We start from the raw sequence: 20,309 nt of genomic DNA, 5'->3' as shown, positions 1-20,309 counted from the left end.
AATTTATTTACTTCCATGTTATGCACCCTCCATCTTTTAGCATCCTCATCCCACTTGGCGTCCTGTACTGCCCTTACCGAACGTTTCACTCTTTCTTGCCGTTTGTTCATGTTCTTTTCATGCGCTGCCCTAATCCACGCATTAAGGGCTTCAAACTGAGTTGGTCTAGGCAAGGGTCTAGTTGCGGTCATAATTGCTTTTAATCTGTGCAACACCTCTAATCTGAACGTCCCGTACTTCGGGAACGTGAGTTCCTCATTTCCATCTGTCATCCTACTCCACTCTGAGATCCACAGAATCGTGTGCAACCCAACATTTGTCCCCATGAAATGCGCTGGCGTACCCTCTGGCGGGGCTTCTTCCCCTTCATACGATCCCCTGCGCTCCCTTTTGAACAGCGCTCTTAACCATTTAAAACACTTCATAATTATGCGCAAAATTTCCAGCTTGAATACTTTGTTTACTTCCTGATGACAATCCACCAATCCTAGCGCGGCTTTGCTAGCTGGCCTATCGCAGCGCGGTCTTTCACCGGCCGGCCAATCCCAGCGCGGCACTTTCTGACGTCACTAGTCTCCGCTTCGCAGCAGCACCCCTCCTTTCTCAGCTCTCCTCGCGGTCATGCATGCGTCCCATTCATACACCGAAAAATGACTACTTCCGACCAAGCGGTCACTTCCCTCGACTGTACGTCCACAGTCTATCTATAATTGTCAACTTAACTGACGAGATGTCTATCGTCTCTCTGATAGGTTCTTTTCACACTCAGTAACTTCCGACCAGCGTCCGTTACTCACGCACTCACTCTTACGTTCCCCCTATCTGGTCCTTCGGGTGATCACTGGTACCTCATGACCCCCTTCACTCTAGTTAACAATTACTCTGGGCGTCCGATACCCCCGAACCACTTAAGCTCTCTTTGAACTTAAGATTTCCACCGGTTGCGCGCGCTCACAACCTGTTCCACAGTCTCTCTACAGTCATTCAACTCCGCCAGACATTACAACATAGATACAATACAAAACACCGCAATCTTAACACGCATGACCCTTTATACTCACTCTCGACCGATACTGCTGCTTTTCTGTCTCACGTCATCCGGTCCTTCTTCCGCGGGCGGTTCTTCCGATCATCGATCTCTAGGGGCCTGGGGGTAATCTAACCTGGCCTAGATCACCTTCCTCAAGAAGGCAACCATTCTCTATAGCTACCAACTGGAAGGGTGAGATTTTGATCAATACCTTATCACTATCGATCTAAAACCCCGATCTGGTCGACTGAACCTTTATTGCCTGTCTTTGAGGAAAGAAAGTGCATCTCTTACCAAGTTAGTTCTCCCAATAAAGGACTCTGCTCAAAGGATCACAAACAACTTCTAGCTTTCAAAGGTTTATTATAAAGTCAAGATAAGTTGTAGATACAAGCATCTCAAAATGAGATTAACCAGATACACAGGCCCAACTACGTACATGTGTTCTCTGAAAGCCCTCAGACGAACAACGGAAATTACCAATACCAATTCTAAAAACAATAGTGCTATTAGCATAGACACATATTGAAATCTGTCGGTCATTACAGGCGGAGGGAAAATACAGGTTAGGCTTTCCCTACCCTGATCTAGATGGTATCCCTACTTAACCAGGTCCCAACCTATCAAAAGGTGTCAGCAGTGAATGACCCCCAAAGGAAGTCACCCACTCTCAGTCTCTTTGTGAAAACCTAAAGTCCTCCAATCATGGCCCCTCTCTGCCTACCCATCCGCTCTCTAAAGGGTCCTCAGGCTTCTGCTCTAACTCCACCCAGGGGTGCTGTCCCTAATACAAAATCACAACAACATTTAGGACGCCCCTCGCGAGACGCCCCTCACGTGGTGTAGCTTCTGGCTTTTTCCATGATGAGGCCTTGTGGTTAGAGTCGACCTTGCTTCTCAGACGCTTCTCCGGCCCGCTGATACCCCTTAAACATTCCGGAACCCTCCTCCATGTCTGGTCCATTTCAAGAACAGGCTTCTATTCATATTTAATAATTGAATACCCCCTTTTCTCTTCCAGACAGACATTTGGAGCCAAATCCCAAATCTTATGGTTTTCCAACTGCGTTGTAACATTCCCCGGCCCAGACTAATACGTGTAAATCAACGTTTAAGGCTTTCCAGCTCTACAACAGTTTTATAATATTCAACTTCTTCTTAATTGTTAGCATGTTAATACTCTTATTCTACTGATTAAGTAAACACATCTATAAATCAAACCCTACTCATTATTACTAAACATTAGTGCCATCCACATTATGCAATTTAATCGCCTTCCCCCTCCTTCCTAGCTCTGGCCCTGAGGCCTACCACGTTCTACGTTTCCGTATGCCATCTTACATTTAACAGCTGCACAACATAGATTCAAGAATATTCACGTTGAATAAAATCACATAGTATCACAATTTGTGAATTAATAAAAGAACTCATATCTATATAATATAGCTCTTCTGAATAATATAATGTAATCATAACATGAGTGCGGTCCAAGAAATGAAAGGTATACCAGTCTGATTCCTTCTGTCATGGCCATGCATGAGGCCTGTCTCTTTCTGTGCTCGCAGCACGCCATCTTCCTATTAGCAGCTACATTTAACATGAACCATGATTAATCACATCTAATAAAGTTATACATTGCACTCATGTCTCCATTAGTTCCACTTCTATATGCATTCTCTAAGTTAACTACATATTTCAGAATATAGGTGTAGTTACTATCAGCACTCATGGCATTTCTCTTCATGATTTATGCTTACTACGTGTAAGTGTGGTGCACTTCTACATTTTGATCAGTTTGCGCTCTCTCACCTGCTTGTGGAAATTGGATTTGGGACAATCCCAATGATTAACTTTGGGTTGGGACATTGCAAACTGAGCTTTTCGTCATGTGATACTTTGTTTGAGAATGTATTTCATTGGTTAACTTTTGGAGCAGTGGGAGTATATGCTCATAAATGTGGAAATTCTGTATAAAAGGAGATGTCTTGCTCTACGAACTCGAGCAGTCTCCTGAAATACCTCCATGCTGCGTTTCTAGGATCACTGTTACTAGCTGCAGCTAATAAACTTGGTCTCTGACGCCACCCAGAAGTATTCCGTGTCTCTGTAAACCAAGACAGGTGAATCCGAAGACTTTGGGCGTGCCCTTGACGCCGCTGGATTCTAAAAGCCCAGTTCTTCAGACCGCCCCATGGGCAGTTGCATCCGAATTTGTCGGATGGAACCACTGACTACTAGTCAGTCAGTTTTCATTCCTACATGATGTCGGTCAGACGTGCATCTGACCAGAATTGTAATAAGCCCCTTAGTTTTGAAACACACCAGATTCAGACACCAAATTGAATGATATGCAGTATTGTGTGTGTATGAGGCGAGAGGATGGTATCACCTGCCCTTTTCTGATTCATTGTGGCGAGCAATCTCTCAGCAAATTCATTCTTGGTAGCATGTATGTATATACACAGGCTTCTGTACCCTTATTTAACATATACGATTGGTGAAGGTAGCACATTACCATGTGGGTGCCTCTTGTGCGTGCCTCCTGATGGCTGAGTTAAAAGAAGTGTCAAGTATGGAAACCCCATAGTGCAGAGCGGGTGTTAGACCTGGTACAATTGGCGTGAGTCTCCCTTCCATTTTTTGCTGTTGTCTCCTCTGTTTTTTATATGTTTTTGCTGGTTTGCATGCTTTGGGCACAGTGCCACTGCTATTCAGTGCCACAGTGCAAGTGCTCCCTATTGTAAATTGTTGTAATGGATTAGTGACCCCATGATTGGCTTATTTGATTTACTTGTCAGACTCTAGTACAGTGCACCGTGTGTGCCCAGGGCCTGTAGATCAAATGCTGCTAGTGGAATTGTAGCACTGATTGTGCCACCCACAGAAGCAGCTTGTAAAGTGTGTCTCAGGCCTTCCATTGCAGAGCGTGTGTGCAGTCTAGTACTGCCATGTTGACTTGGTAAGTGCACCGACTTACCAGTCCCTAAACGTTTGCTTTTCTACATGTTAGCCACCCCTAAGGTAGGCCCAAGGGCAGGTTGTGTTGTAAGAAAAAGGTAGGACATGCCCTGGTGTGTGGCATGTCCTGATAGTGAATTACAACCAATTTCGTGTTTCACTATTGTAAGGCTACCTGTCCCCATAGGCCAGAATGGACAGTTTGATTATAACATCTTATAATCCTAACTGACACAGGGAACATGGTAGAAAAACGAATTTAGTATGCCTGAACTCGGAATGTTAAAATACATCTTTTAGTGAGAGTGATGTTTGCATTCTGTGTTGGAAAATACCACTTTCAGAAAGTAGGTATTTTCCTACCTAATCATCCAGCCTGCCACTGCTAGGTTGTGTATTGCATGTCTGGTTTGTGAGTGACAGGAGGGCTTGGGCTCCAGCAGTCTGACAAGTTAGGCCTGGGCTGAATAGGACCTTGGCTGAATAGAGAATGGGGGCGGAGATTTCCTTTCACTTCCCTGAGCCCTCATAGAATAGAGAGTAGGGGAAGGAGATTTCCTTTCAGCTATCTAGGCCAGGTCTGCTTTCAACAATGCTGTCTCCACCTCCTGCCATTAAGCTGCACCTGTGAGGACAAAACTGGTTTTGGCCAGGTACAGACACTCTCTGCCTTCAGAGAACAAAGAAATTATTAGTATGAATATTGGGGCCCAGGCCCCAAGATTTTAGATCACTTCTGGGAATCAAGATGAACCTTTGCCAAGGAGAGGAACAAGAGGAAGCTGAAGGATGTGACCGCCCCTGTGCCAGTGTGCTATTTTCTTAGTTTGGCCTGCAGTGGTTACTTATTTGCCAAGGAAAAGAGAAGGAACTTTTATTGAGCTTTCATCACCTTGAAGAGGAATCTCCAAGGGCTTGAATTGTGCTTGCCCCCTGCTGAAGTCTCAGGGATACAAGACTTTACCACCAGCTCCCCCGCTGAATTTCCATGCTGGGAATTCTGTCTGCAGAAGCCTGCGTATTGTTGGGAGATGGAAGCGCGATGCAACGAGAAGAAGTGTATCGCCGCCCCAGCTGCTGCCGTTGCATCACTGGAGAAGCGTGTCGCTGCCACAGAGGTCACTGTGGCATCACCAGAGAAGCGTGTCTCTGTCGCAGCTGATTGTCATTGCATTAACGGAGAAGCGTGTCGCCACTGCAAGGGTCGCCGTCGCATCACCGGAGAAGTGTGTTGCAGGGCCTGTCGCGGCTCAGAACTTCCTGAGTCGCCGCATGGCCGTCGGGCTTGCACGCATCGCCTTCACATCATCACATAGCATCAAAGACGCCATCTTATCGCATCACACCGGATCGTCGCATCGCAGAGCCGTCTTGTCGCATCGCAACCGGAACGCACTACGAGATCGACGCATCACCTCCTCTCCGGTAAGGACAGACACATCGCCTACTTTGTGCAAGCATTGAGGAACAGATGCATCGCCTCCCCGAACCAAGGAACTGACACATCGCTCTCCCTGCGAACCTTTTGTTTATCTTGAGTTACGCATCCAAAGGTACTTTGTGAGAAACGTGTTGCATTTACCATCAACTTTGAACTAAGCTATTTTTACCATTTAAAAGTCATTTTCCTAATACTGTATTGTGGATTTTTGTCGTTTGGGTCTTGTGTTAAGTCTATATAAAGAATACTTATTTTTATAAAACCTGTGTAGGGTCCATCTGTAGTGTTGTCACTGTATTACTGTATGTGTTCACAAATGCTTTACACACTGCCTCTGAGATAAGCCTTCCTGCTCGTGCCAAGCTACCACAGGGTTGAGCAGGGGTTATTTTCGGAGTGTAGCCCCCTTACCCTGACTAGAAGCAAGGGTCCCTATTTGGACAAAGCTGAAAACCATTGACAACTAGAGACCCCCAATTCTTACAGTGGGTGACTGCATTAGGCCATACGTGTACCTGTATTAGGTGGCAGTCAAATTTCTCCATATATGGAATATATTTCTTTTGTTGGGCATATGGAAGCCTATTGCACAGGGTAAATGAACATAAGCATGCCATATTTAAAGTGCTAAACAGATTTTTAAGTGTACCTGATCGTCAGGCAGAAGTTTCAATAAGCAACATATGTACCTTTTCTCAGAGTCACATGGGTCCCTTAGGGTGTGTGGAGGAGGCAGCATGGCTGCACACCCTAAGGGATAAAAAGGCGAAAGGGACAAGTTGGTATTCTGTTAGAACAGGCAGAATAACGGAGGTTTGGTTATAGGTCTTTATGCAAGATTGTACTCGCAGGTGCTTAGTTTCGCCAATCTCACTTACTTCTGTGCAGTGTGTCCGTACTAAGACAATCCCTCCCATCCTGAACGTTACTCGGAAGGACTTCCGTTTTTTTTTTAAATGGTGAAGGGTGTACTTCTATCCAGGTGTATCCTGTTTGGTTGAGCGTCAGTTGCTAGATATGGACGACAGACTTCAGGAGTCAGTGTTTAGTGTTTCTGTCAATTTGCTCAGCGTCTTTGGTTACAGCTAATAAAATGCCGATGCAGCAATGTGCACATATTTAAATATTTTACGTGATGATAAATTATAGGTGGCAGTCTAGGGGACTCGCTTCAAATCCCTCCCCATAATCTCCTATAGGCCAAGTTGATATGCAAGACATTCCTCATGTGCTTGTATAGCCCAACGAGTATGTGGACTGAGTAGCATAATATGCTGTCCATCATAGATTTTTGAAATCCTCTTGCCTCATCAATATGTCAGACAGAAATTGATGTTCAGGGTATCAAGACCCAAGCTCAGGATGCTGTCCTGGATCTAGGCTGTTTTTACACTCATTCCCATTTTAGGAGATATTTACTCGTATTGTGATTACATAGCTTGGTAGCATTGGAAAGAGGTGGGGTGAATTGACCACCCTACCATTGACACTATAATGGGTGTCCTTGGAGTTGCAAGGCCGGCCAGATAGCACGGGGTCATCCTCGTAGTCCTGAGAGTACCACACTTGGGAATCACAATACGAAGTACCTTTGTTTCATACCAGGAGCATCTTATCTGCAGGGACTCCTATATCTCGGAAATATAAGCAGAGGCTTCCCCCCGACCTGGCCATTGTGAAATTATTTACGACCCTAGTTAGTTACATACTGATATTGATCCTTGACGTAACTTTACCAAGGACCATTTGTTTGACACTTTAATGCAATCGACCAATAAGGCATCTAATTTCCACACCCTGAAGAAGTCCAAGTTTTTACAGGGCGAAACGCGTTGGCTGATGTTTTTATGAATCTGAAATTAATCTACAATAAAGTGAAGAAATACAACTGGATCTTACCAGAAGTTGATTTTGTCAAATTGTTATATATTCTATTGTAACACATTGTCTCCTCATTCTATATGTTTCTGTTTTCGATATTATATCTTCCTGTTGAGGAAGGCTTCTTTGGTCAGGGATGCATACAGAGAAGTGCACACAAAGATAAGCGAAATATTATCCTGCAAGAAAATATAATAAGGCTGATTAGCAGTGAGGGTGTTTTGGTAGCTTTTTTGATCCACTGCCCATCTTTCAGGTTTTGTTGTGTTAATATTCTAAGGTATTGTTAAACATTAGTACTTCAGGGACCCATCAAGCAGGTCCTGTTACATACATTAAACTATATTAAGATCTAGCTTTTTGCTTGGCTGTTTCATCTGCAAAAGCATCTCCCTGACCTCTCTCATCAATAAACTTTTTATGGGCACTACATTTAATAATGACATTTTTTGGGGTAACATCAGAGTATCCAAAAATGTTACTATTAATTTTCCAGGCTGTATTTTAATACCATGTAAGGTCAAAAAGCCTCTTTGTTACCATAATCGTCCAACACTAAAGGCGTACTAACTTTCGGTATAAATATTTATAATCAGATCTTTACTCAATTCACATGCCCGTGTAAGGGCAAATATGTCTGCAGCTTGTGCTGACATTTGCAGTATTTTACATGACTCTACCACTGTTTTCAAAGAGGTGATAGCATATGCAGCAGTGTTTGTACCATCCAGTAATTTGAAACATGAACCATCCACAAACAACTCTCCCTGTGGGTCAGATATGGGAGTACCTGTTAGGTCTACCCGTCCCTTGGTCTCTTCTTCAGTGATGAACACACAATCATGTGTTCTTCACCTGAATCACTGGGGAGGGGTAGCACTGTTGCTGGGTTCAAAACATTGCAATGTTTCAGAATGACATTTGGAGCAGAAAGTGTTAACTCATACCCTGTTAAGAGTGCACTGGTCAGGTGCTGGGTCTGAGTTTTGTTTAGTAGCACATCCACAGCGTGGGGTACCATAACTGTCAAATTGTGACCTAGAGCGTATATTTCAGATTGTCTGACTGCAGCAGCAGCAGTTGCTACTGAGTGCAAACAATTTGACAAAGTCTTAGCTACTGGATCCAATGTGGAGGAAAAATAAGCACAAGGTTTATTCCTCCCCCCATGGAATTGTGTTAAAACAGATAGACAACAGCCATCTTTCTCAAGAGCAAAAAAACAAAATTCCTTAGGATAATCCGGGTTACCCAAAGCAGGTGCATTGCATAAAGCATTTTTTAGTTGGTTAAAAGCATGCTCACACTCATCTGTCCAAGGGAGTGGGTTACTAATATTCTTAGATATTAGAGCAAGCAAAGGTTTTGCAATTAAAGAGAAGTTAGGTATTCACTGCCTGCCAAAGGAAGTCATACCTATAAAGGCGCGGACATCAGATTGGGTCTGGGGACGTTTCATTTTCGGTAGCAAATCAATTCTTTGTGGGTTCAGTCTTCTAACCCCTTTGACAAGAGGTGACCTAAATAGGCAACCTCTTGTTGACAATATTGCAAGGACACTCTATTTCCTAGGAGTGCTAAATATTGTAACACATTAACTGTTGTCTCCTTACAACCTTCCTCTGTATCTGAAGCAATTAATAGATGATCAATGTATTGGAGTAATACAGAGCCTTTTGAGGAGATAAAAGATCGAATTGTTTCTTTAACGCTTGAGACTTTCTGTATACCCTTGAGGAACTTGGGTAAATTGAAAGGAATGCCCTTTGAATAAAAATGAAAAAGGTATTGACTTTCTTTAGCAATGGGCATACAAAAAACTGCATTTTTTAAATCAAGTACAGTAAAATATTTGGCTGAAGACGGAATCATGGTAAAAATAGAACTCATGTCAGGAACAACAAGATATTGGGGTACTACAATTTTATTAATAGCTTGAAGATCAATCACTAATCTATATTTATCAGGGATTCCCTCTGTGTTTTTTAAGAACAGGAAGTAGAGGACTATTACCTGGGCTGCCTTCCGTTTCTTTTATTATCCCCTTATATTTTAAATAAGAGATAACCTCTTTGAGACCTTCCTCTCCCTCTCGGGATATTTTGTATTGAGTAATGCAGGGTAAGGGATCACCTTGTTCAACAGTGATTACTATGGGATCTATGTCCATTTTACCAACATCATTATCTCCTGATGCCCAGACCATGTTAGTAATTGCCTGTAAGTCAAGTGATAGGCGAGTAACATCTGTCATTGTAAAACATTTGCTAACATTATCAGAAGCTATTGATATAAAGACACCATCAGGAGAACAATAATTGATAGCATTTAGTCTTTTCAATAGGTCCAGATCTAATAAGTTCTCAGCACAATTTTTAGTGAGCACAAATGGGCCAGAGGTGGTGTTGGGACCTATAGTAACATCTAGGGGGTTGGAGATAGGGCTCTGGATGGGGATACTTGATAATCCCACTGATATATTCATTCTGCTGGAGAGGGAAGCCCCTGGAAATTGGTCATGAGCCACAGAGGTGCGAGTGGCACCTGTATCAACAAGGAAGTAGCGTACTTCCCCTTCCATATCCATGGTGACATATGGACCTTCTTGTTTAACTGAAATCATGACGCAATGTCCACCCTTTCCATTGCTGTCCTATTGTGAATACTCAAAGGTATTGCAATCAATGTCAGTAAAATCTTCAGAAATATAAACTTCTGTCACCTTGTTAACCATCAAGATAATTCTGACGTCTACTTTCATTCCGACCCTGGGTGAAATATTGCCTGTTGGGGCTACCTCTCCCTGTACTCCTTGGCACTGAACTACCTCGTCCTCTTACCATAGTTGCTTGGCCCTATAGGCTAGGGCATTCATCCTTCCTGACCCTCCTGAAGGTAATAGGCACACTGATTTTGGCCTAATCCTGCTCTGTGTTGCTACACAGGAGCTGATGAGGCTCTACCAGCCCCTCTTCCATGTCCTCCTCTCCTCACATATTCCATACCTCTTCATCTTCTCCTGTCTCAAAATGCTTGTTGGAGCAAAAAGTCTTTCATTTTCTTATCATTCTTTTCTTTATTTATTTTCTGGTAATTCTCATAATATGTATCCATTACCAACAGATCTGCAAGTTCTTTAGTTGGCCAGGTGCTCTCTGATACTTTAAGCAACTCTCCTAATTATTTCATCAAATTATTCACAAATTGTCAGCAAACATTCTTTTCCACGTGACAGTTGCCAAATCCTGACCACTATGAGCCCTGAATATTTCCTCCATCCTAGTGAAATAGTCTGTAGATTTTTGATTACCAGCTGTTATCCCAATTTACATCTTCCCCTGGTATTATTTGGAGCAATAATAAGATCAGGTAAATCAAATATAAGTTGATCTGGTCTATCTCCTGGTCTTCTCTGTGTGTCAAGATTTTCAAAATGTACCCAAGCATGCCCAAAGTGCGCTACATCATCATGTTTACGTATACCCTTCCATATTTCTCTGGGGAGTAAGGCATCAAAAAATAGATCCACGTCCTTGAATATAATTACACATAATTTAGTGACTGACTCTAGGGCTTTATAAAACCCCTTTGGGTTTTTCTTAAAGTCTGGCACATCTTTCTTTATTGCCATTAATTAATACCTACTCTCAACAGCCCGTGGGACATCTGGGGAAGGGATCGTGTGACCTTGTGCATCATGCCACAATTGTAACACCTCTTGTGGGGTATTTTTATTATACCATGTCTACCAGTCCTCCATTCTTTCAGTCATATATTGAATGAGTGTGTTTTTCAAAAAAAACATCAAACCTATTTCCAGTTGTCATAACAGTATTCATGGTGGCATTATTTATGTCAACCATCCATCTATGGGCTATCTGTTTCAATTCGCTGTGATTCATATATAGTATTAGGTCTGTCCCTCTAATTACCACTCCTATCTCTTCTAATTACCACTGTGCTTGTGAATCAAAGGTGGGGTGCCTGCAGGTGTGTTTCCAGCAGATTGAGATGCAGAAGGGGTTTGTACAGTCACTAGCCTTGGTAAAAAATTTACTTGAGGGGTAGTCAATACATTTAGTGCAGGTATCGCTTTTCCTGCTTGTGATTGCTATTGAACAGCTTGCAGATTAAGCATCGGTCTGGGTGGGACAGGCAGTTTCTGACCTTGTAATGGGGCAGGAAGGATTGGTACATATGGAATGGGTACTAGAGGTGCAGTTCTCTGCTGACCCATCTGTAGTGGTACATTCTGTGCCTCTGCGGAAGGTATGGAAACCTGTGGGACACATGGTGGTGGATTCTCCAATAGTCTCTCTAGTACCTCATTCTTGTCAACATGTTCTTTCTCTTGTGTCACATATGTCTTGTTAGTGGTCATTCTAAACTCTCTGACCATACATTCAATACTTTCAGTTTGTTTTAATTGATCATATGCTTTGGATTTCTGAAACACTCCCTTTTTCTGTTTTCGTTCCTTCTCTTTTTGTTCTTTAATTACTAACATTGGAGCATGTTTATCCCATTTATTAAAACTGTCCCACATCGCTTGTCTGACCTTTTTCTCAAACAAATATGGCTGCAAATATTGAATTTTATCTAGATCAAATGAACCGTCCAGCGGCCATCTGAAATCCTCATTTCCCTTCGTATATCAATGCCACAGTCCGTCTCACAAGTTCACACCTGGCCCATATTTTGTCATCATCTCCCATGCAGGACTACCCTCGACTGGGACCAGTTGGGACTCATCCAGGTGTGAACTCATGAAACAGCAACAACAATGTGAAATATATTTCATTAGTTTGCTCATTGTGCCTTAAAGTCAAAGACCATCTAAGTGAGAACACCTACCAATGCAATCAATACAGGCCTATTTATCTGGTCCAACCTGAAACCCAACCAATATAATGCAATAAAATTCTCAATACTAAAAACTAGTCAATAATTCAAAATGCCTGTTAAAAAAGAACTCAGAACAATCTCACCAGGTATTTGCTGAAGACGTCCAACTCTCTGTACTCTGCAATTCAGCCACTTTTCTCTTGACCAGTTTGGAACCTCTGCCGGGGAGATCCTGTTGCCAAGGGACAGCAGTTCGGGACTTCAGATGGCAGCTGCAAGAAACTAGTCTCATTAGCAGCAGCCCAGCAATCAGTTAGCCTCGGGTCGTGTCACTTCAGCCACAGACACAAATGCTGTTGGATTTCCCACTTAGAGGCCCAATGTTCAAGCGCCATTTGTGGAGAACACACCTCTGCGTTCTGGAAAATTCCACTCTTCTCCACTTAAATCCAAAGGAGTACAGGTAGTCGGAGGTAAAACAGATCAGTTTAGTCATGCTTAAGTTGGTGCAAAACCAACAAGGAAAACCCCTGTTCCATTAAGTTAAGGAACAACTGAAAGAATTCTCCTTTCATATTTATACTATAGTTCAAACGTGTATGCTTACAGACTCCACTCCCCCCCCCCCCTAATCCATTGGAAATTTCCTTCCAGTTATACATACAAAAAGAATAGCTAACCACACTACATTTTCAAGGTAAGTAATGTAAGACAAAATCACAAACCATCACTAATTGCAAATTGAATGGAGAAAAGAAAACAGTGTACATTTCTATCTCAGAGAAGTACAAATGATTAACAAAGTGTAAATATTCTAGCAACCTTTTAGTACTTTTCCAAGGGAATGAAAGAAAAGAATGCACAATGTCAGCACGTACATGGGAAAATTCCTCAGAAAACGTTGTACAAAGCCAGGTGGATTTAAAAAAAAATTCTGCACTCATGTTTACTTAACCACATTGTGATGACACCCAAGCATGTCAAACATGTTAGACAAAACAGCCCTATAAAAACATTAAGTATGCAACCTACAAACACTAAAGGCACCTGCATCTCTAACTCATAGAGCACACTCGTCAGAGCATAATACACACATGCAACACAGCTCTGACATTCTTTATACACAACAATGCTACTATATCTAACAGCCCGGCATTGGGCATGTTACCAACCTATGGGAGTGGATCCTTAATACTGATGGCAGAATAGTAATGGTACTTGTTAGATTTGGGGGTCTCTAGTTGGCACAGGTAGGTACTTGTGACAAATAGGGACCTTTGCTTCTAGTCAGGGTAAGGGGTTACACTCCTAAAATAACCCCTGCTCACCCCCTTAGTAGCTTGGCACGAGCAGACAGGCTAATCTCAGAGGCAGTGTGTAAAGCATTTGTAAACACATACAGTAACCCAGTGAGAACACTACAGATGGACACCACACAGTTGTATATTAAAAATAAGTATTCTTTATATAGATTTAACACAAGACCACAAACAACAAAAATCCACAATACTGTACTTAAAATGGTAGGTTTAGCTTAGTTCTCTTTAGATCTTAAAATGCAACACTTTGAGTCAATGTACCTTCTAGATGCGACATGCAGGGCAACGAAAAGTGTTACACAAATGGTGATGCGTTGAAATATGGGTGCAGAGAAATAAAGACGTCGTCTTCTTGTTGTTGCGGTACGCTTCTCCGATGATGCGAGAAGTCTCGACTCGATGCGTCAGCTGCAGCGGCGACATCCGTGATGCGACGACAACAGCTTTGTTGTGAGACGCTTCCAGGCAATGCAAAAATGCAGCGGCAGCACTCTTGTTCTGTGATGCGACGGCAGCAGCTCCGATGGTGGCACGCCTCTCCGTGGATGCGAGTAGCTTCTCTTGATGCAGTGCAATATGACAGCTACAGCGGCGACATCCACAATGCGACGGCAGCAGCAGTGCTGGCGACACGCTTCTCCTTCGTTGCGAGACGCTTCTCTTGATGCGGTGCAATACGACAGCTACAGCGGCGACATCCACGATGCGATGGCAGCAGCAGCGATTGTGCCACACTTCCTCTTTGTTGCGAGACGCTTCTCTCGATGCGGTGCAATATGACAGCTACAGCAGCAACATCCATGATGTGACGGCAGCAGCAGCGACGGCAACACGCTTCCTCTTCGCTGTGAGACGCTTCCAGCTCCGTACGCCACGCAGTCCCTCAGAAGGCCCAAAACAGCAGCAGGCACTTCCAAAGAAGCTTGGGGAGCTGGGGGTTGAAGTCTGTTGTCCCTGAGACTTCAGCAGGAGGCAAGCTCTTCTCTCAAGCTCTTGGAGATCCTTTACAAGTTTAATAAAATGCACACAAAGTCCTTTCTTCTTTCTTTGGCAGTCAGGCAACCACTGCAGGCCAATCCCCCAAGCAGCACTTCAGCTTAGGGATGGTCTCTCCTCAGTTTCTTCAGGTTCCTCTCCTCAGCAAAGGTTTCCTCTTGTTTGTCCAAAAGTGATCTAAATTCTTGGCATCAGCGTCCCACTATTTATACCCCAAAATCCATTGACCTAATCAATACCAGTTCTGGTCAGTCCTAGAGAACTCTGTTTACATGACTCCTTCTTTCCTTTCACAGTGCAGGGCAGAATCATCAGACACCCCACAGGAGGTGGAGCCAGCATTGTGGAGGGAAGGCACAGCCCTGGAGCACTCTGTTGACATGACTCCTTCTCTTCTTTCACAGTGCAGGGCAGAGAGATCAGACGCATAACAGGGGGTGGAGCCAGCATTGTGGAGGGAAAGCACAGCCCTATTCAGGTCCCAGGTGCAACTCCTCCCTCCCATCTAGATGCAGATCTCTCTATTCACCACTGGGTGGACTCACCCTGTCTCCTGGAATCCTCCTGCCCTTGTCACTCAAACTCCAGACAAGGAATACACAACCTAGCAGAGGCAGGCTTGGATAGTTAGACAAGAAAATACCTACTTTCTAAAAGTGGTATTTTCAAACACAGAATGTTAAAATCAACTTGTCTAAAATATGTGTTTTATCATTCTGAGTTCAGGCATACTAAACTCGAATTTCTACTGTGTTCCCTGAGTCAGTTAGGATTATTAGATGTAATAATCTAACTGCCCATTCTGACCTATGGAGAACAGGTAGCCTTGCAATAGTGAAAAACAAAAATGGCTGTAATTCACTATTAGGACATGCCACATACACCAGGGCTTGTCCTACCTTATACTTACAATGCACCCTGCCCTTGGGTCTACCATAGGGGTGTCTGACATGAAGAAAAGGGAAGGTTTAGGGACTGGCAATTGGGTGCACTTGCCCAGGCAGCATGGCAGTAGCAGACTGCACACAGCCTGTGCAATGTCAGGCCTTAGACACACTTTTACAGGCTGCTTCTGTGGGTGGCACAAACAGTGCTGCAAGCCCACCAGCAGCATTTGGTTTACAAGCCCTGGGCACTCCTGGTGCACTGTACTAGGGTCTGATAGGTAAACCAAACCAGGCAATTATGGAATCACTAATCCAATATCAATTTACAATAGGGGGGCATATGCACTTTTGCACTGATCAGCAGTGGTAAAGTGCCCAGAGTCATAAGACCAACAAAAACAGGTCAGACAAAATACAGGAGGAAGACAAAAAGTTCAGGGATGACCCTGCAAAAAGGGCCAAGTCCACCAGTACTTAATAATGGAGTCATAATTAAGTGGGTACCATATTTCAAAGTTTTGACTATTGATGGTAAGATTATCTTTTTTTAAACAATATCGATGTTTTGAATAGCTGTTAGTTTGATATCATTTTTTTGAATATACAATTTCCTGTGCACCTATAAATCTGGTCCAGTCCTGTAGATGTCCACAGTATGCCATTTTCTTTTCCTTCTTTATTTAGTTCCAAAAATGTCTTGCCAGTTGTAAATAATCATAAAAGTAGCCAAATGGTTGATGTGGTAACACTCACCACCGGTTTTTAAAAAATTGGCTCTTTCAGCAATCAAAAGTGAGAAAAATCAGGTAGGTATACATTGTTTGTGCACAAGAACGCTGCTGGTGTGAGGCGTGGTGGTGTGCTCTCCCCTTCATGCTGTAGGAAACACATCGTTCATTCTTAATTTATTTTAACCTTTGGCTATACGGAACAATATATACCTACCTGTTTTACTCAATTTTGATTGCTGAAAGAGACTTTTTTTATTTTTTTATTTTTTATTATATCAAAAGAACGGGAACATTTATATAATTCTTAAGCATGATGACTTTACATGTAATTGCTCATATATAATAGCTGTAGTCTTCCTTCAAGACGTTACATTGTTTCTCATGTGATACATCATTGTAGGTCCATCACATTACAACTTAAATATTATTCACCTTATATTACTTCCTGATCTTGAGGTATTGTTGGTAAGGTACATATCTCCCCTTTATAGGTGTTCCATCCCCCTCAGAGTCGTAGCCACTTTTTCGGGCAGCCTCTACACACATATATAGTCTTTTCCGCCACCATGGCCATGTCCATATGTTTGCACCATTCCGTAAATGTGGGAGTGGTGGGCGCTCCCCAACGTTCAGCGATGTTCCTCTTAGCTAACATAATTCCTAGTGTTGCCAATGTTTGCCTTGTGGAGTTAAGGTCTGTGGCTTCCCATATGTTTAATAAACAGCGTTTAGGTTCTGGCGGTACTTGGCTCCCGCTCATTCTAGTGATAGTGGCCATAACGGACGTCCAATATGTTGTTATGGCAGGGCAGGCCCAGATGGTGTGGAAGAAGGTACCTATCGCCCCACATCCTCTCAGGCAAAGCTGGGTGCCAGCTTTCCCTATTTTATACAGAGCCGTTCTTGTATAGTAAATTTCTGTGTATTATCTTAAGCTGTATCAGGCATAGTCTGGATGGAATCGCCACCTCCCTAGGTGATGTCAGTGCATCCTGCCAATCAGTGTCATCTTGTTCTCTCACCTCCCTGCTCCATTTGTCTTGGAGATTTTGCATGGGGTCGTGCATGTTGTTGATAATTTTCTGGTATGTCATAGAGATTGCTCTCTTGTCCATATGTTCCGTAGGTAACCTGTCTTCTAATGGCGAGGCCTCAGGTGGAGTAGTTTAAGGGGAGATTGCTGTCTCTGGGGCGTGTTTTATTTGGTGGTACCGGAATTGCTCCGTTGGTGCCATCTCGTATTGCGATTGGAGTTGTGCAAATGTAAGCATCTTTCCCTGCACATAGAGATTCCCAAGTTTGGATATTCCTATAGTGTCTGAATGCTTAAATCCTTTAGTTTTGCACAATCTACCTAATCTATCCGTGACCCAGAGTGGCGCTGCCCGCGTGATCTTATTGTGCCATCCCAGTTTTTTGCGTGCCGTGTGCAATATCTGGAGTGTGTGGTTTGGTGGGTCCATCAGGGTCTGTGGCTTGTTATATAATGTGCGGTACAGGCCCTCATCTCCCAGATCTACTCTGTCCAGACTGTAGGCTGGGTCCGTGTGAGGGACGTGGAGCCAATGGTTAATTACAGTTAATTGGGACACCCAGTAAGACGTCTGGACACTTGGGAGAGCTATACCACCATCTTACCATGTTCGGTACAGTTTTACCATTGCTATGTGGGCTGGTTTGTTATTCCAGAGGAGTTTGGTAACCTCTGCTTCTATGGCTCGAAAGTAGGACTGGGGAACTGGAAAGGGCGTATTTTGAAGGATGTATAGATATCTTGGAAGAGCCATCATTTTAAAAAGCCCTGCCCCTCCCAGGAGCGTCAGCGGTAGTGGTTGCCAGTGATTGGTGTCTCTTTGTAGCCGTTGTAGGGGGGCTTGGATATTTAGAGTCGCAAAGACCTCTGGATCATGTGGGATGTGGATTCCCAAATGCCCCTCCACTATTGTTACGTTGCACTCGGCTGGTAGTCGTGGTGGATGTCCCTGCAGGACATACAGCACAGATTTCGTCCAATTAATCATGTATCCTGAGTATTTCCCGTAAGAACAGCAGATGTCCAATATACAGGACGGAGATCGGCTGGGAGAGGCCAGGTATAGGAGAACATTGTCTGCGTACAGAGATATACGATGCTCACAGTCAGCCGTACAGCGGAGCCCAAGGATAACTGGGTCTTGTCGTACCAAGGCCGCCAGGGGCTCCAATATCAGGGTGAAGAGCTGCGGCGATAATGGGCAGCCCTGTCCTGTGCCCCGATACAGTGGGAACTCTCTGGATATGTGCCCATGTACGCAAGGGGATTGTTATATAGCAATCTTATCCAGGAATGAAATGTTGGTCCGAAACCCATTTTATTGAGGACGGCAAAAAGGAAGGGCCATTCGACCGTATCAAAGGCCATTTGTGCGTCTAAAGACAGCACAATGGCTTCTTCTAGTATAGTGTATTTGCGCCCTAGGACATTATGGAGGTGTCGCAGATTTAGGACCGTACATCTCCCTGGCATGAATCCTGATTGGGCTAGGTGTATTAATTTGGCTGGGTATGGTGTAAGTCTATTGGCCAGGGTCTTGGCCAATATCTTGGCTTCAGCATTTATCAGTGAGATGGGCCTTTACAAGGCACACTCCCTCGCCGCTTTCCAGGTTTGTGGATGGCCACTATAGTTGCCGTTCTTTGATCCAGTGGTAGTTCTCCCACCTCTAAGCTAATTTCAAACATTGCTACAAGATAGGGCGCAAGAGTAGTTGCATTACATTTGTACTATTCTATGGGGATCCCGCTAGGGTCAAGGGCTTTTCTTGACTGAATTTTATTGATTTCTATCACTAATTACTCCGTCGAGAGCTCTGCCTCCAGAAGCTGGGACTCAGCCTCCGTAAATTTAGGGAGTCGATTATCGCAGAGGAAATCTTCCGCCTCATCCTGAGTTATTGTGTGTGTGGATGTGTAAACCTGTTTGTAGTGGTGCGCTAAGAGGTCTACTATGTCTTGGGGATTTTGTGTGGTGTCATCCGTGGAGAGTATAAGCTCTGCTATCCACCTGTCGGCTTTTTACCGCTTATCAAGCCAGGCCAAGAGCTTGCCCGCCTTGTCACCTACTTCATATACAGTGTGTTGCGTTGCAGAAAGCTGTGTCTTTGCTTCCTTCCAGAGTTGGTTTGTATATTCCTGTTTTTTAAGGAGTAGTAGATGTGTGGTGGCGTCGGAGGGGTCCAGTCCCTGGTTTTTTTCTAGGTCGTCTACCTCCTGTTTGAGTGTGTCCACTATCCGGACTTTTTCCCTTTTATGGTTTGTTATCAACAAAATTGCCTGCCCACGGAATACTGTTTTGTATACTTCCCATAGAGTGAGTGGAGAGGAGACTGAAGATGCATTCTCACTAAAGTAGTGGTTGGTGGTGTCAGATAATCCCTTCCATATCTCAGGATTCTTCAGATATCCAGGGTATATGGGGTATATCCTACGTTGTGTTGTAGTCTGCCATGTATATAAGGCGCTGACAGGAGAATGATCTGAAATGCCTCTTGACAAGTTTGCAATTTCTGGAAAATTTCCTATTTCGCCTGGCAGTGCCAGTATGTGATCTATTTTGGATAAGCTGTTATGTGCGCCTGAGTGGTATGTGTATTGTCGGGTCTGTGGGAAGTGGAGCCCCAGATATCTACTAGGCCCATGGTTTCTAAGAAGTCCACCAGGGCCGAATGCGTCCTGTGCTGTTGTCTTGGGGGTGTACCGTCCAGGGTACCGTCCGATGTGGTATTGAGGTTGCCTACTATAATTAAGTTGCCCTGTGGGAGCTGGAGCACAAACTCGCCAAGCGCTGGGTATGCTAACGAGTGAAGCGACGGGGGGATATAGACAGAAACGATGTTGATCATCTGACCTTCCCATTGACATGTCAGTGCTGCAAATCAGCCTTGGTCATCTGTATATGTTTGCTTTACGACTATTGGATGTTGTTTTTTAATGAGGATCCCTACCCCTCAGGAACCGGTCATGAATTCCGAATGTACCACCAACTTGTAGCCCCATCTATCGAGTGCTTTACAGGTCGACCCTGTCAAGTGGGTCTTTTGTATCAGTGCTATTGTGGGTGCTTTGAGCTTCAGATACTGCAGGACTAACCCTTGTTTGAGCTTATCCCGGAGACCATTTACGTTCCAGGAAATTATGGGTAGTGTTTGTGAGCGTGTCGTCGCCGAGTTGATAGCGTCAGGT

The sequence above is a fragment of the Lissotriton vulgaris genome, chromosome 11 (genome assembly GCF_964263255.1).
Source record: "Lissotriton vulgaris chromosome 11, aLisVul1.2, whole genome shotgun sequence".
NCBI lineage: Eukaryota > Metazoa > Chordata > Amphibia > Caudata > Salamandridae > Lissotriton > Lissotriton vulgaris.
This window is presented reverse-complemented; position numbering follows the sequence as displayed.